This window comes from Populus trichocarpa, chromosome 3, assembly GCF_000002775.5.
Source record: "Populus trichocarpa isolate Nisqually-1 chromosome 3, P.trichocarpa_v4.1, whole genome shotgun sequence".
Lineage (NCBI taxonomy): Eukaryota > Viridiplantae > Streptophyta > Magnoliopsida > Malpighiales > Salicaceae > Populus > Populus trichocarpa.
The window spans coordinates 20,326,055-20,332,054 of record NC_037287.2 but is presented as its reverse complement, the minus strand read 5'-3'; positions in this window follow the sequence as shown (position 1 = coordinate 20,332,054).

Sequence of the window (6,000 nt, the reverse complement as noted above, 5' to 3'; positions counted from 1 at the left end):
AACATGCAATTAATTGTATTTTCTTAATTTTATGTAAGAATTCAAATGGGAATAAAATTTGGATATACTTAGTTCGCTATGATCTATGATTTGTAGATCGGTAACGACAACAAAAAAACTAATAAGAAAAAATCTTGTTACGTTTTAAAGTGTTTTAAACGATGGTTAGTCGTGCAAAAAAATATAATATTTTTTATATGTCCAATTATAATTTAAAACATAAACAGTTGGCCGCGTAGATAAACACATAATTAACATATTGGCCGCAATACATATTCAAAATAAAGGTAATTGACTAAAAAAAAAACTTAAAAGGGTGGGTTTGTTAGAATACGACATGCCACCACATGGGAGATATAATTAACTTTGCCAAATTTGAGGTTTAATTTAAGGTGCTTGACAATGCGTCCTCTAGTGCTAGGTAGTAAGTCCAAGAATTTGAATAAATGGCACCGATTTGGCTTTATTTCTAATAAAGCAGATTGAAGAGATCTTCTTCGAGTTTCATTGTAGAGACGATGAGGCGTGTGTGAGCAAAACTTGAGTGTCTTTGCATCAAGATTTTGCCTCGTAGACTTGAAATAGGTTAGGAGCACAATTATTAATTAATTGCTTCACAAATGATTCTATTCTATTTTATATGATTTACACTACATTTTATTTTTCATTTTTAAAAACAACGATCATCTTAAGAGATTTAAAAGTCAAATAAAGGGATTTTAGAACCGAGAACGATACCACAGCAGTATCAATCAATAAAAAAAAATTAAATCATTTTATTTATAATGATAGGAGGGAAGCTTCTTTGCTCTCTCTCTCTCTCGGATGGCTACAATCAGTGAGGAGTAGGGTCAATAAAAGAAGCAGAAATCAATCATGCATGTCAAAAATTTGGCACCTCTTTTATGGGGCCTAGACACAAATATATATACATATATACTCGAACATTGGGGTAGTTGATAATAATCAAATTTATATTTCAAAATTATAAAGTAATTATTATATTTATATTTATTATGTGGACGGTACCGGTACCATCTCCCTTGTTATAAAGTTTTATTTTCCTGTGATCAATGAAATGGACGTTGTATGCGCATAGGACAAGTTTATTTGTCACTTTGATGATGATCTCCACTCACCCTTATACGGCCCTTCTTCTCATTTTCTATCATAGGCTATAATTAGTGGAATATGATCACATTTTTTCAATAGTTAGTTCCAAGTTAATTCTTGTTGGGTGAAAACTATATTGTGATTCTTTCTGATTGATACCATAAAATAATTGTTCAACTGTGCAAACTTTTTTTTTTTTACGATTAATTGAAAATATTTGAGATCCATTTTGAACGGAAAAAGTACATTTCTAGCTGAGAAATAATTTCATATTGTTCTTCGAAGTTCTTGTCCCTGTACTTTAAAAGAAAGATTTTAGAAAATAATATAAAATTATTTATTAAAGTTAATTTAACCTTTTAGATCAAGATCAAGATTGATTTTTTGCATGCTATGGTGATAACCAAATAATTTTTTGCATGATTGCATGGTATCACTAATCTCAGTCTTCTAAATAAATTAAATAAAACTTAGCATGAAGTAATGGTGTTTTTGTATAACTTTCGAGTACAAAACTCTTTTATTTAATAGGTATATTAGAGAACATAAAATTATTCTTTAAATTTCATTTAATATTTTAATTTTATAAACTAAGATCATAATTTTAATAAATAATAATATTTAATCAGCTTACAATTATCTTATATTAATATTTTATTTCTTTTAAAAATCTTGAGTTTGAATTAATATTATATGAACCTGTTTGTATTTTGTGTTTTAAAAGCGTTTTTGAATTTGCTTGAAATTAATATTATTTTAGTGTTTTCAAATTATTTTGATATACTGATGTGAAAAATAATTTTAAAAAATAAAAAATATATATTTTAATATATTTTTAAATAAAAAACTTTAAAAAACAGCAGCTAAAAATTAAAAAAAAAAAATTCTTTTCCCAAAATCAATTGATTGATTAATGATCCATTGCCACTGTCAATGGATCACTGATCCGCTCCCCGAGGCCAAAAACATCACAAATTTTCAAAATAGGAGCAGACACCGGCGTGGAAACTCGAAAAGAAAGGTTCCTACTCAGTTGAGAAATGGGGTCCCAACTCATTATTTCGTAACTTTTTGGAGCCGAAGAGAAAACTTCCTTGGAACAATTAGTTGGCACGCACCAGCCAGGGAGTCTTGGTGGCTAAACAAGATTCTTAACACTGTCTTGAATTTTTAATCTGTAAGTGAAGTTTCAACTAGAATTAAAAACTTAATCGGAAAAAAATTGTATTTATTAAGCTACAATGGTAATGGCAAGAAATATGCATTTTAGGATGCTTGCGAAATTAGGACCTGCATTATAAATTGAGAGCAGTTTTTTTTTTTTCTTCATAATATACGAGAAGATTTTATTAATACCTGCAATTGCGATAAAGATAATGGCCAAACTAGCCCGTAAAAAGGGAACAAGGCGGTTCCATGCAAGAAGAAAAGGGAGACATAAAAAGAAAACAAACATGAAATTAATGAGCTATATATATACTAGAAAGCATACAATGAACAAAACTGAAATGCCTTGTTGATTTGACCAAAGAAGTATCACAATTATTCCCATCTGAGCTTCCAAGCATGTTCATTCATGGGTAATGGTGGTTTCCTTCAACTGTTTTCAGCCAAAATACCAGGCCATGAAGAACCAGCTCAAAAACAATATTTCAATCAATAGAATCTTCCAAGAGCACCACTGAAAACTCATCCATTTTTTTCTAGTTTTCCATTGATTCACAATGCAAATATATAAATAACAAAGACATAAAAAGGAGGGAGGTGCAGAAATCTCATCCCACTCGCAAGAACCAAAAAAACAATAGCCTTTCTTTAGAATGAAAAGGGCAACTTTAGCACAAGATAATAGAAAGCAAATTCAAGGAGAAAAGAAAAAAGAAAGACGATGGTTTAATCTTTTCATGGCACGTGCAGAGAAACATGCAAATTGCAGAGGAGGTCCAGGAAAAATGTCTGGATGTTCGATGTTTTAAATTAAAACAGTAACCAAGATTTTAAGCATAAGACGGGATCTTTGTCTAGCAAGAGATTGAAAAATCAACCCCAATATAACTTAATTGTCCATGTTTTAAGTTTATATTTTAAAAATTATTAATTTGAGTTATTTCAAAGCTACTAAAACTTATATAATTGTTAAATTTAAAATCGTGAGGTTAATCAAAATATAACTATAATAATAATAATAAAAAAACCTTGAAAAAACAGTATCTCTCCATCATTAACAATCTCACAAATCAGTAAGTTGGTTGGGGACATAATTAAGATTAAAAGGCTTCCTGTTCCGGTAATGAAATCAATCTATTAAATGCAGAAATGTTACTCCTAAAAGATGTTAACTTCATTTTAATTATATATAATTAGTGTACTATGTTGTTGTCAGAATTTATTGACCAGTGATTTGATTTTTTTATAATAAAGTGGTTTTAGTCTTAATAATTATGCTGTTAGAAATTCAAATCACAAAACTTTCATTTTTTATGATTAAATTATAAAAATTAAATTCCAATAATTGCCTGCTATTTTAAGATTCTTATTAATTATCCATATAATATACATTAAGTATGATTTGAAGCTTGGATAATCATAATTATGATGGATTAGTGGCAAAAACAAGGTCTTTAGAGGCACTCTTCCGTGATCGGTTTTTGGGGAATAGTTGGATTTAAACATGGTAAAAAATTACTTGCAATTAATGCACAATTGACCGAGGGACAGGACCAAGAGCACGTAGTCTTCAAGATAGTTTTTTTTTTTTTTAATCTAAACTAAAATTAAACTACTAGTAAAATGTGTTCAACCCATGACCCAACTAGCTTCTTGTGGTTTTACAAGCAATTTTGATAAATGTGCACATTAAACCATAGGCTGCTCAATTCCCGTCGTGAATTTAGGATAACGTACTGGTTCCTTAGCCTGTTAGACATGGCTCGATCACCTACCATGTGTGTCTTCAATTAATTAAAGCCGCTGTTTCAAATTACCTTGGGTGGAGTAAAATTTAATTTATTTATTTAAATTAAATATTTTTTTATTTTTAAATTATTTTAATGCAGTGATGTTAAAAATACTTTTTAAAAAATATTATTTTAAAAAAAAATTAAATAAAAAATACTTTAAAAAATAATCATTATTATATTTCTAGTCACCTAAATTGATACTGCTTGAGATTGTCAGCTTCTTGTCTCTGCTCTTGTGTCTAGTAGTGTTATTGAATTTATATTTTGCTTCAATTATAATTTTAAAAATATTTATTTAATTAATACGTACAACAATTTTACATAAATTTTAAAATTTCCATGTTAACATTTTAATTATAGAAAAAATATAATTTGTAATTTTTTTAAAAATTATTTTTTCAAAAAATCAAATATAAAAACTAATAAAATAAGCTGCACGCACTTGGAATCCAATCCACAAACGAAAGCCTTTTTCTGTTATCATCAGTGTGGTCCTAGCAACGAGCTGCTCCTTTTCTCTTTTTCTTTTTCTTTTATCTTTGTGCGACTGCCAGGCCATCTCTTTCTTGAAGCATTTGGGGCAATGTGCTCGGAATATCCTTTTGATCTTTCCTTTTTTTTCATCATTTTTTTTTATAACAAGAGTGCGAATTAAACTTCTTTTTTTCACTCTACAATAAATATTTTTTTCCACTCGACAAAAAAAAAAATCCTCATACAAGTTTGAGTACATGGCCTGTAATGATACAGTAATAACTCCTCGACAATTCTTGAATGATCAATTAATATCTTGAAAATGACTAAATTTACCTCCATAACTATGTTCAGTGTTCACGGTGAAAGCTACATGAAAAGAGCAACGCATTTTATATTGTTGTTAATGTTAACATCAACATTTTAGTCGTTGTCAATCTCAACACATCAGTCATAATTGTTCATGCCACCACCTCTCAACAGGAGGAGTGCCTGAGCTAGATTTCAAAAACCTTCAGAAGGGGATGTTGCGGAGAATCTAAGGTAATTTGGATATCAAATTTCAAGAGAATATCAATTTTTTGTTAATCTAAAATCAAAATAATATAAAAAATCAATTTTAATATTACCACATCAAAATAATATAAAAAATTAATTTAAAGCAAAACAATAAATGAAAAATTAGTTTTTTTAAAAATACTTTTAAAATACAAAATAAATATACTCTAAATTTTAATTTCCAGGAATGAGAAGTGTTAGTGTTTGTCTGGCTTAGAATGATGGCAGTCATGACTTTCATTGCGAATATGATCATTTGTGCAAAAACACTCACTTCCTTTAGGAAAAGGTAAAACGAGAGATCATTATTTAGTGATTTTTCATAACTTTTGATTTTTTAAATTTTTTTTCGTTTTATTTTGATTATGAATTTTTTTTAGATTTTTTTATTTTTTTAATATATTAATATAAAAATTATAAAAATAATATCATTTTAATTTTTAAAAAGTAGCATACATCACATCACTCAACATACCCTTAATGTTTTGCTTCAATTTAATGCCCCGAGAAGAGTTTGAATGAAGCTCTACTAACTTTGAATTATTTAAAAGAAATTCAGAACAAGTTTTGGTCAAATTAAACAAACCATAAATTAATTCATCAAATAATCAAATTTAATCAAGTCAAATTACATTTAATTTCACTTAAATATAGTGTAAAACATATTTTGGGTCGACCAATTATTGATTTGACACACATACTGGTTTTAATAACAATTTTTGAAAGTGAAATCATAGTACTTCGTCGTGGAAACTCAATAGATTTCTTTTTTCTCATGAATGCCATACTTTTTAGTCCCACGATTTGTGATTCACCACCACCTCTCTGAAATTAACTGCTCATTCCCCTTTCTCTCATCTTTATTCACACATCATTCGGGTAAGTAAATTTCTAA